The following is a 13,182-nucleotide window of genomic DNA, read 5'->3' as shown; positions in this document are numbered from 1 at the left end:
TATGCGTTGCCATTTCCTTCTCCAGGGGATTTTCTGACCCAAGTATCAAACCATGTTTGTTGTGCTGGAAGGTGAGTTCTTTACTATTGAGCCACCAGGGAAGCTGAAGAGGGGTGGATACTTTGCTTTATCTACATATGTTAAACATATTTAGGAAAGCTTTTACCTAAATAGGCCACTTCTCCTCCAAAGACCTCTTTATTTGTGAAATGTAGAATGTATTTTTCATTTTGGTTGATGCTTTGCAGAAGTAGTTGAATTTCAGGCATTAGGTAGAAACAAGTTTTGAAAGTCAGCTATTATAAAGGAATTTGATGAATATTCTCACAAATACTTTTTGTTTTCTCATAAAAACATATTTCCACTATGACTCTGAGGCATTTAAGGCATTATTGATTAATGTTTCTAAATTAGTTGTGGCATAAACTAATTTCATAAAAATAATGAAATAGCACACAAGAACAACTGTTTAATAAGAATCTAGGAACTAATTTTCTGATGGTAAGTTCACAATATGATAAGAGAAAAATGACTGCACAATTTTATAATATCACTAAATGGATTAGAACACATATTTTCAGAGATTGGAAATGGGAACGATAGGGTATATATCAGCAAGGCACAGGGACTGAAGATTCAGCAAAATCTTTCTTGAAGGAATTAATGTAAGGTGTCACAAGGCACATCTAAATATCATATATTTGAAGAATCTGTTTCTTGTAACACCTTAAGTACTTAAATGCTCTTTTTTCTTAGAGAATGGAAGGTATGCAAAATGAATTTTAATGATATCTTTTCAAAAGTCCATCCAAGAGCAGTCTTTTGAGTGTTTTTGTTCAATTGGATGTTGTAGTTCATTTGCGGCACAACTTAAATTTAATATTACAAAAGACAACAAAAACTAAAAGATTAACTTTTATTATTAATAAGTTATTAATTTACTCTTATTAAATTGACTTTAAATCATTTAATGTGTGATCCCACTTTTAAAGTCACCCAGGATTACCGAAACCATTCGCAAAATAAATGCAGTATCTATCTTTAGAAGGAAACATATACATATTTCTGGAGATTGATAGGATTCATATGCATTAATCAGTAAGCCATGACATTCCCTATTAAAATTTTAAGAGTAGCTTTATAGTCAAATCAAATCTAACAATGCTTTTACAGTTTTAACGTTGACTCCAACCCCACAGTCAAAATCATGTCTGCATTTTTTCCCTTTACCTAGATGACTGTGACTAATGGTAAGAAGCAGCCTTTTGTTACTTCTGTCTTTTATTAATAAATTATTAAAATAATAGTTTAATAATTATTAAATAAAATAATAAATAAATAATTAAGTTTTATTAATCCTACCCATTATCTGATAACCTGAAACTAAAGATTTCTAGAAACTGAAGCACATGACATCATATGAGACAACTTTCTAAAGATATCTGAACCAGGGCTGTTAATGTTTGTCACCAAACCTTTGATGATGATATTATGGTTCAGATGATATCCAAGATCATAGGATCCTGATAACCTATGGACTTTAGATCAGAAATGGCCTAAGTGTTGTTCTTCCTCTAACCTTCCTTGTTACCCGAATGAGCCCTGAATACTCTAATCTGCATATTTTCCCTCTAACATAAAACAATGTACCGGGAAAGATCCTTCCTGGCATTTGAAGGACAAAAAACTGCTGAAACTGGGAAACCTGACTCTTGATCAGCAGTACTTTAGAGAATCTCAATAAAAAGGGGAAATGTAAAAAATAATGATAATAAACAGAAACCTTAATTAAATAGTCAGGAGACTAGAAGGGGGAGTGCTCACTCTTGGAGCAATAGTAGAATCCAACAGGAAGAAGCAATGCTCTTCTTTCTTGGCAAAGGTTAAGTCAATAAAAAGCCATAGATTCTTCATTTACTATAGCCCGACCAAAATTCCTTTTTTTCTTAAGTACATAAAAATGTTCTCCTTCCCTTGCTTTGTGAGACCTGGCATATGGTTCTTTATAGATCCCAAATCATAATTATTTACTGACCATCAATAAACCCATTTTTGTTGGATAAATATCTGGCAGTCTAATTGTTTTAGGTCAATATACGTTATTGAGAAATCTGTTACTTAGACTTCACATTTTGGAGTTTTCCAGTTATCTTTCTATTATTGATTTGTAATTTAATTCAATTTTTATCAACAGAACTTTTGTATAATTTGAATCATTCATTGATAAGATGTTTTATAGGGCAGAATATATTTTATCTTTGGTAAGTAGTATCCCGGCACTTGAAAATAATTTGCACTTGGCTCTTTGGGGGGAACTGTTCTAGTAATGTTAATATCTGAAGGTGTTTAATAGTGTTTGTGATCTATTTAAATTCTTATTGATTTTTTTCTTCTTGTTATACCGATTATTTATTTTTCTCTGCTTGTCATATCAACTATTCATATTTTAATTGTGATTTTATGTATGTATCACTACAGTTCTATCAGTTTTTTCTGCATGTATTTTGACGGTACTAAAGAAAGTGTATTAAATTTTTGTGATTGTGAGGTCTTTAAGATAAAATGACTTCTTTTAATTTTAAAAAAAGTCACTCTTTATCTCTAATAAGAGAGTTGCTTGGAAATTTACTTTTTCTAGTATAGTCACTTTCTTTTGATTAGTGTTAGTACATTATAAAGTTTTCCATCATTTGATCTGAACAAATTTATTTCTTTATATTTAAAGTTATATTTTAATAGAGCCTTCTGATAGTTATAGTATCAAAAGGTGTGATATTACCAAAAGGTGTGATCTGCCATAGATGTGTGGAATAGAGTGAAAGCCCACAAAATCAACCATACACATAGACTCAATTGATTTTCAATGAGAATGCCAAATCAATTCAATGTGTGAAGACATTCTATGCAAAAAATAGTCCTGGGAAAACTAGATACTCAAATGAATAAGAATTAAATTGGATCTATCTCACACCATGTAAAAATTTAAGTTAATTAATAACCTAAATATTAGAGCTAAAAAAATAAAACTCTTTAAAAAAATTAGGACTAAGTTCTCATGACCTTGGCTGTGACAATAGATTCTTAGAACATCAAAAGCATGAGTAACGAAATAAAACATAAGTAAATTAGACATCCTCAAAACAAAACCAACCAACAACAACAAAAACATTTTGTGCATCAAAGCATGTTATGATGAAAAGAAAAAAACAAAACAAAACAAAAACCCTCCAGAATGGGAGAAAACATTTATGAGTCATATTTTAATAATAGTTTATTATCCAGAATATATAAATATAATATCTACATCTCAACAACAGAAAGGCAAAAAAAACCCAAAACTAGTTAAAAATGGATTGGTGGGGGGCTGTATAGACATTTTTTAAATAATGCATACAAATAGCTAATAAGCACATGAAAAAAGGCTGAACTTCACTAATAACTGCTGCTGCTGCTGCTAAGTCGCTTCAGTCGTGTCTGACTCTGTGCAACCCCATGGATGGCAGCCCACTAGGCTCCCCTGTCCCTAGGATTCTCCAGGCAAGAACACTGGAGTGGGTTGCCATTTCCTTCTCTCTAATAACTAGGGATATTTAAATGAAAACCACAATAAGCCAGGATTTTACACCTACTAGGATTGCTTTAAACAAATAAAGAAGTAAACAAAATAACAGGTGTTGGTGAGGATGTGAATGAATTGGAACTCTTATGCAATGTTGGTGGATATGTAAAATGGGACTGCTGCTAGAGATATTATTTCAAACTACCTCAAAATATCAACCATAGATTTGTTGTGTGCCACAGTAATTCTACTCTCAGGTTTATATGGAAATAGGTAATTGTAGGTCAATGTTTGTTGCAGTATTATTTACAATATCCAAAAGGTAGAAACAGTCCAATCACCACCAACAAATGAATAAACAAAATGTGATATATACATTGAATGGAATATTTTGTTGTTGTTTTGGTCACTAAGTTGTGTCTGACTCTTGGCAACCCCATGGACTGCAACACCCCAGGCTTCCCTGGCCTTCACTATCTACCAGAGTTTGCTCAGATTCATATCCATTGAGTCAGTGATGCCATCCAGCCATCTCATCCTCTGTCACCCTCTTCTCCTGCCCTCAATCTTTCCCAGCATCAGGCTCTTTTCAGTGAGTTGGCTCTTCTCATCAGATGGCCAAAATATTGGTGCTTCAGCATCAGTCCTTTCAATGAATATTCAGGGTTAATTTCCTTTAGGACTGACTGATTTGATCTCCTTGCTAACCAAGGGATTCTCAAGAGTCTTTTCCAGCACCACAGTTCAAAAGCATAAATTCTTTGGCTCTCAGCCTTCTTTATGGTCCATCTCTTACATCCATATATAACTACTGGAAAAAAAAAAACATAATTTTGACTATATAGACCTTTGTTGGCAAAATGATAACTCTGCTTTTTAATGTGCTGTTTAGGTTTGTCATAGCTTTCCTTCCAAGGAGCAAGCTTAATTTAATGGATGCAGTCATCATCAGCAGTGATTTTCAAGTCCAAGAAAATAAAATCTGTCATTGCTTCCACTTTTTCCCCTTCTATTTGCCATGAAGTGATGGCATGGTATGCCATGATCTTAGTATTTTGAATGCTGAGTTTTAAGGCAGCTATTTCACTCTCTTCTTTCACCATCATCAAGAGGCTCTTTAGATCCTCTTCACTTTCTTCCAGTAGAGTGGTATCATCTGCATATCTGAGGTTGTTGATATTTCTCTCAGCAGTCCTGATTCCACTTGTGATTCATCCAGCTTGACTTTTTTTTTTTTTTAATTCCCTTCATGGATCATAGATTTGCTGTGGCAAAGACACTTGCATAACTCAATGAAGCTATGAGCCACGCCATGCAAGACCCCGCAAAATGGATTATTATGGAAAAATAGTCACTTGGAAAAAAGCTTGGAAGTTTCTCACAAAGCTAAATATAGTTTTACCATCAGATCAGATCAGTTGCTCAGTCGTGTCCAACCCTTTGCGACCCCATGAATTGCAGCAAGCCAGGCCTCCCTGTCCATCACCAACTCCCAGAGTTCACTCAGACTCACGTCCATCAAGTCAGTGATGCCATCCAGCCATCTCATCCTTTGTCATCCCCTTCTCCTCTTGCCCCCAATCCCTCCCAGCATCAGAGTCTTTTCCAATGAGTCAATTCTTCGCATGAGGTGGCCAAAGTACTGGAGTTTCAGCTTAGCATCATTCCTTGCAAAGAAATCCCAGGGCTGATCTCCTTCAGAACAGACTGGCTGGATCTCCTTGGAGTCCAAGGGACTCTCAAGAGTCTTCTCCAACACCACAGTTCAAAAGCATCAATTCTTTGGCGCTCAGCCTTCTTCACAGTCCAACTCTCACATCCATACATGACCACAGTAAAAACCATAGCCTTGACTAGACAAACCTTTTATATCCCAAGAAATTTATCCAACTGGCTTGAAAACTATGTCCAAACAAAAACCTACATGTGGATATTTATACCAACTTTATTCATAATTGCCAATAATTGGCAGCAATCAAGATGCCCTTCAAAAGATAAACGAATATCCAAACTGATACATCTATTGAACATAATATAATTAATATTATTCAGCATTATTAAGAAATGAGATATCAAGACATAAAAAGACATAGATGAATCTTATATGTATATTCCTAAGTGAAAAGAAGCCAATCTGAAAAAGCTTCATATGGTGTGACTCTAAAGAATACTCTAGAAAAAGCAAAACTATAGAGACGGCAAACATATCCATGGCTGCCAGGAGAAGGAGGAGTGAGGAGATGTTGAACATGTGAAGAACATGGGAATTTTCAGGTTAGTGAAACTATGCTATATGATAGTGTAATGGTGAACATATGATGCTACACATTTGAAAAATACATGAAATTTTACAACACAAAGGATGACTTAAGTGTATGCAAATTAGAAAATCATTTAGGAGTTCAGAGGATCCCATGATGAAATGCAAAATGTAACAGACACAATGTACTACAAAGGTAGGTTAAAACCTCACTAAAGTTGGTGGAGGAAAGTGTATCAACCTAAATAACTTTGGACATGAGTGGAGTCTATAAGACTAAAGGCAGAAAGGACTGTATACATAAGTGCTGTATCCTAGCAGATGCATTTTTGCCTACAGGGTTATAGGTTAATAATTCTATTATATTTACATGTAAATGCTGCTGTTGAGCAATTATTCAAATGGATGGCACGTGGTGGGATCCAGGTTTCTCATTGTTGGAGTGGTATTTTACAGATAAGCATGAGTGGATACTAGAATAATTCATTTGGTAATGAACTGGAGTTAGAGACTTCACAATGATATATTCAAATAGATGATAGATGTGTAGATCTTTATAGATATGTATTCAATATAACATGCACAGGTTAATATATGCATATATATTTCCTTTCTCTGTCAGCTGAGAGGGTCTTAAAGCAAAGATATCCTAGTAGTAAAGCAAACCTAGCCTTTTCTAACACCATTATCAAAGTAAAGAAACCAGTGATACTTAGAGAAATATCATATTCTAAGTTTGGGGTAGGTGATATGCAAGATAGCATGATGTGGCACCAGAAAGTAAAGAAGTCTACCTACCCCTCCCCCCACAAATAAGAACCTACAATTATAGGGGTATGTCAAAGAGACACAGTAGTCAACTGAAAGAGTTTCCAATAGCCACAGCTAAAAAATGTGAGAATATAAAGTAATACTGAGTATAACGTACAGTATAAATATGATTCCATATTGGTATAAATAAATGATTAAATACATAAGCAAATGGGAGAAATGGATATATCTCATAAAAAAAAAAGGCAAAAACAATATATGAGGATACTCTGTCCTCACAGAAGAGGAGCATCACACCTCACTTAAAGGTTCCACATTACTTACTTACTTCCAGAGAGTAATTTTCTTCACAGAGCAAACCTGGAAATGGGTGAGAAAAAAGATCCTAACAAACACGGCCTCAGATGGTAAAGCCATGGGGATAGTAAGTACCCTTATGTCCTAATATAATATTTTACCTCATTGATCTTTCTCCCCAAATCTCATAAATGTAGTCTAGTCATAAGGAAAGTATCAGACTACTCTCAGTTGAGGAACATTTTACAAAAATCTGACCAGTATTTCTAAAAGCAATCAAGTCATCAAAACCAAGAGAAGCCTGAGACACTGTCACAGCCCAGAGAACCCTAAGAGATCTAACTAAACCAAACTAGTAAATGTCATTTGGTATCCTGGATGGGATCCTATAAATGAAAAAGAACATTAGGTAAAACTAAGGGAATATAAGTAATATCTGAACCTTTAATAACGCATGAACTTTGATTAACACTGGTTCATTAACCGTAACAAATAACCATACTAAAGTACAATATTATTGATGGGGGAAATTATGAATGGGTCATTTGAGAGATCTTTTTACTGCATCTGCATTTTTCTTTACAACTGTTCTATTTTTTTAAGTTTATTTAAAACTTTTAAAATAGTTTATAGAAAATCAGTTAGTCAGAAATTACCTTTCAGACCTTCAAGGGGAAAACAGGACATGATCTGTGAGAGATAAAGACTTTTACTATACTGCTGATATTATGAAAGATGATGACTGACAATTGAATAAACAAAAAAGATGAATATCCTAGATAGAGACTCCAGAAATACATAGATTTATTAGGTTTATTTCTCATATAATAGTGCTGACATTGCAGATCTCAGTGTCAGTCTCCAAAATTCATGAATTCCAATAAGCTTTCTAAAAACTTCTGTTTCTGCAACCAAAAACCCAAGGTTTTCAGGTTAAGTTAAGGGTGTGAGGAGATTCCCAGGTGGTTCAGTGGTAAAGAATCTGCCTGCCAATGCTAGAGAACACAGGGGACACAGGTTTGACCCCTGGATTGGGAAGATCCTCTGGAAGAGAAAATGTCAATCCACTCCAGTATTCTTTTGGGAAAATCCCAAGGACTGAAGAGTTTGGAGGGCTACAGTCTGTGGTGTTGCAGAGAGTCTGACATGACCGAGCAACTGGGCATGCATACAAGGAAGTGGGGACAAAGATTTGTTAGACAGCCTACTTTCCCAGCTTAGACGCATAACTAAGGCCAGAAACAACATGCAGCTTTTACTCAGTATTAATTCTGATGTTCTAAAAGCCATTTGTTTGACCCAATGATTTTTTCATTATTGGCAATAAGTCTAGGCAAGGAATGTGATGACATTTATTGACTGCCCTATAATTTCAGGTGTGAGTTCTAGGAGACATCTTCATGGCAACTCCAATCAGTATGAGCTTCCACAGAATATCACAGCTTGAGAATATTAAGTATTAGCTAAGTAGCTCAACACATGGTTACAAACTTCTTACTATATATCAGGAAATGTTTTAAGTGTCACACAAGAATCAGCTCTTTTAGTCTTCACAGCAGTATTTGTATTTGGTATTATTCTGTTCATTATAGAGAAGAAAATGGAGACACAGAGTTTAAATTTCTTGCCTAAACTCTTATGCCTATTAAGTAAGGGAGATGAGATTCAAATCCATACAATCTGTCTCAAAGTCCATCCATTTAGCTAATTTCCTATATAACATATTTCTTTCCTTAGACCTCTGCCTTTCTATCATTAAATTTAACCCTATCTTATTTACTGTTAATAGGAATAATAAAGAAGAAAGTATTTGTGTTTGAAACAACTGGTCATTGTTTTATTATATTATCATTCCCATTTAAGTTCTAACATATACCTCATGAAGTGATGGCTACTAGCTGAGCTTCAGTTTTTTGAGATCATATTTAAGGTTGAATTGTGCTTAGCATTGGGGTGTGAGAGGCAAATAAGTGGAAAGTGAGCCCTCCTCAAAGCATCTCCTACTTAGAAATTAGACAATTCATCAGTAGTCACCTCAAGCTTGGGAATCAGCATCCAGATACAGGACTTTTTTTTTTTTTTTAATCATCAATGATGTTATGCTTCATATTTATGAAGCATCTAGCTCTGTGCCTCTGGACACTTCTGTTCTCCAGAGAGCACTAATGTTTGGAGACACTCCATTTTAAAGGCAGTGTTTACAGTATAAATCTCCCATTGCAGTCAGAGTGCATGAAATGGAAACATTCTGGAGCAATTCAACTAGCTAATTCAGAAAGCTTTGCTGGTAAGTCTGGCCTTGGGGCCAGAAAGGATGTACTAAGACAGGAACCATTTTATTATGGTCATTTCATTGAGATTTAAGATGAGCCAAAATAGATGACAGAAATGTAGAAAAAAGGAAAGTTAATTGAATATGGAAGGTATCACCCCAAAATGTAACAAGATGATAATTTACATAGATTCAGAGCTGTACTCCAACAAATATTTTATTAAAACTTCATTCTTAAATATTTGGATAAGTGATACATGTGTGCATATGCAAATACCTTCACAATTTCCTGTATTGTCTTTCTCTAAGACTTTTGTCATTTATCTCACTTTTTCCTTTGCCTGTGTGGTTGTATCTTCACCTTCAATCTTGTCTCCCTTGCTTTCTCTTAGCATTTTGCAATTATTTTGCAGAACTTAACTTTGTATATTCCTCTAGCCTCCATTCAGCTCTCAAGATAAAAAGACAAGACAATCACAATCTAGTTAACTGAAAAGTTTTGACCTTTCTAAATTACCATTCCTCCTATAAATGGAGTAAACAAACAAACAAAATCCACATATCAGTTGGTAGTTTTGCACAATATCTGTGAAATTCATGGAAGTTTCTGCCTGAGAGTTGGAGAACAAGTAGGGCTCCAAGAATTTCTGAGCTTCAAGAGTCTTTAAACAACATGAAATGTTTCATCTACATAAGTCTATTTATTTTTTTTTCTTATCTGTTCTTTTTTAACAGAGGAGCATGAGCATAGGGAAATCCTGAGAAAAATGTTAATAGCTGATGATTATATTTACCACATAACCTGGTAGCTCAGCTGTAAAAAATTCCTCCTGCATTGCAGGAGACCCTGGTTTAATTCCTGGGTCAGGAGGATCTCCTAGAGAAGGGATAGGCTACCCACTCCAGTATCCTTGCCTGGAGAATCCCCATCAATGGAGGAGCCTAGTAGGCTAGTCCATGGGGTCGCAATGAGTCGGACACGACTGAGCAACTAAGCACACAATCATTCTACTTTCACGTACTTCTTAGAAAGGTGCCAATATGCGTTTTTAAGTGCTTAGAAGATATACATGTAATAAACAAAAGATTCCCCATAAGTAACTCCAGTTGAGGAAAGGGATGAAGTACTACAAAACCTGTAAGTGTCATAGTTCTGGGTGGAATCAGTGACTATATTTTGTTTTGAGAATTCAAAGAAGGGTAAAGGGCATATAAAGTCAGGGTTATGAGATATTGAATTACATACCATTCTACTAAATGCACACATATTTTAACACATTCTAACTCATAAATGCTTATGTACATTATCTTATTTTGCAGCAGTTCCCAAATGACAGAAACATTGAATCAGAATAACTTGAGGAGCTTCACAGAAATCATGAGGTGTAATACCATACCTAATGATTCAAAACTTCCAGAGTTTAGACTTAAAACTTGTATTTTTATGTAGTTCTCCACGGGCTGTAAAGGATGAGAAGCCACTGCTGTGTAGTCCCTCTTTCAGTATATTTATAGGAACCATGTGGAGAGCTTTGGCCTACTTCCTTACTACCTTAATCTCTGACAGCTTTAAGAAGCAGTTCAACTGTTGTACATTAACTGCCTGGCAGAGTCCAGCCCAATGTGAGCAACTGATGCATCTTCAAAATATCCTCTTTTCAATTTCTAAGCACAGTGCTAAGTAAATATTTGCTAGAATACATGACAAGATGGTAACACTGTACACTAAAGAAATGTGACAGATATTTTTGAACGGTAGTCACAATCTGACATACAGAAATGAGATAAAGTGTAGGCATGAAAGAAGAGGGAAAAGGATGAAGAAAATAGTGATCCAGACTTCTGTGTGATCCACAAAATCCAATGTTATGCTCTTCTCAGCTATGATACTTTAATCCTGAAACTTTCCTCTACTATATTAAAAATTCCATCAACTCGACTCTCTTTCCAATTTAATTTCATATGGTCTACTATTCTGTCTTCAGGACTATGTCTTAAATATCACTTTGAATAAGTACTTAAGAAGCTGCATGCTGCTGTGAACCAAGCTCTTACAATTTCATCATTATCTCTTCTGCTTTTTTCAACAATCAATTGTAAAATCTAATGGTGAGGCCAAGTCAACTCTATCAACTATATCCACCATAAGTCTGGATTTCCTACATTCAGTACAGTCTATCCAAACTACAATGGTGGTGTTTCTGATGAAAGAGATATAGGAGTTGATTGAGTGGCTTTCTTTACTGGGTTTGGTACTTCTAAAAAGATTTTGTCCAAGTTCTATCTTCACAGGTTGTGGCAATTAACTATGAGATGGTAATTACCTAGGATAAAAGGAAAATATACCTGTAACAATTCCAAAGAAACCATTTTATTATTGTTTTAATTCTTAAGCTATAATTGAACTTCCTTAAGAGGAGTAATGATGCTTAATTTATCTGTGCACACCAAATATCTGGCCATTTGCCTGATAAGTTATTGATCTTTGATAAATTTTCATTAAATTAAATTATTAAATTAATAATAAAATATAAAAGTATAAAATTAAATGAATTAATCATTAAAATTATTGAAGAGATTAATGAAAATAAATGTAATGTCTGATAAGCTACATCAAAATTAAACAAGAATGATGCATTTTAGTTTTCATAAAGGTCACACAATTATGTCGTGATGGGCTTGGTGACTGGAAAAGACCACCCATATTTTTGTATAATTCTGTAGGAAATCCATATAACTGGACAAGAAGTGCTGGAGCCTCTCAATGAATGAGACATCTGGTATGAAACGTGCAGCCTGTCACAGTGCCAGAGAAGCATGGTCCCTCCTAATGACACACTGTTCCACCCCTACTTTTTTCTCCTTCTGGGAATTCCAGGGCTAGAAGATGTGCATATGTGGATTGGTTTTCCATTTTGTATTGTATATATGACTGCTCTACTGGGAAATATTACAACTCTTTATGTGATTCAGACTGAACACAGTCTCCATCAGCCCATGTTCTACTTCCTGGCCATTTTGTCTTCTATTGACCTAGGCCTGTCCACATCCACCATCCCCAAGATGCTTGGCATCTTCTGGTTCAACCTGAGAGAAATCTCCTTTGAGGGTTGCCTCGCCCAGATGTTCTTCATCCACCTATGCACTGGTATGGAGTCGGCTGTGCTTGTGGCCATGGCCTATGATCGCTATGTGGCCATCTGTAACCCTCTTCACTACACACTGGTACTGACAAACAAGGCGGTATTAGTGATAGCATTGCTCATCCTTCTGAGACCCTTAGCTATTGCAATTCCCTTTGTTCTGCTCATCCTGAGGTTACCCTTCTGTGGGCACCAAATCATCCACCACACATATTGTGAGCACATGGGCATTGCCCGCCTGTCCTGTGCCAGCATAAAGTCAACATCATCTATGGCTTATGTGCTATCTCTATCTTGGTGTTTGACATCATAGCCATTGTCGTCTCCTATGTCCATATTCTGCGTGCTGTCTTCTGCCTACCTTCCAGGAGTGCCCGGTTAAAGGCACTCAGCACATGTGGCTCCCATGTCTGTGTCATATTGGCCTTCTATACTCCAGCATTCTTCTCCTTCATGACCCACCGTTTTGGCCGAAATGTTCCTCAATACATCCACATTCTTCTTGCTAACTTTTATGTTGTCATCCCACCTGCTCTAAATCCTGTTATTTATGGGGTGAGAACCAAACAGATAAGAGAAACAGTAATTAGAACTTTCAGAAACAGATTATGAAATTTGCTCTTCAGAGATGAAGAGGCTTGAGTAGGAGAAAACAAAACTTCATCTCTCCACAGATGATTTAAATAGTACAATGCCAGGGGACGATGATATTCTATGTATAGATTTACAAAGTATTTCACTCATTTTAGAAACAATAATCCAAAAGGGACAATAATAAATATTTAATATATGCATAGATATAATCACATACAAATGTAAACAACTGCATAAGTTAGAGAATTTACATGAAAAAAGCACATGAGGTTGGCAAAAATTGACT

The 13,182-nt window shown here is 35.4% G+C and overlaps 1 pseudogene; it reads left to right on the top strand.

Moving 5' to 3' along the window:
- On the top strand, positions 11,977-12,914 carry OR52E51P (olfactory receptor family 52 subfamily E member 51, pseudogene; annotated as a pseudogene).

Source organism: Bos taurus, chromosome 15, assembly GCF_002263795.3.
Source record: "Bos taurus isolate L1 Dominette 01449 registration number 42190680 breed Hereford chromosome 15, ARS-UCD2.0, whole genome shotgun sequence".
In the NCBI taxonomy this organism is placed as follows: Eukaryota; Metazoa; Chordata; class Mammalia; order Artiodactyla; family Bovidae; genus Bos; species Bos taurus.
The sequence above is the reverse complement of the archived record's forward strand: the minus strand, read 5'-3'. Positions and strand labels throughout refer to the sequence as shown.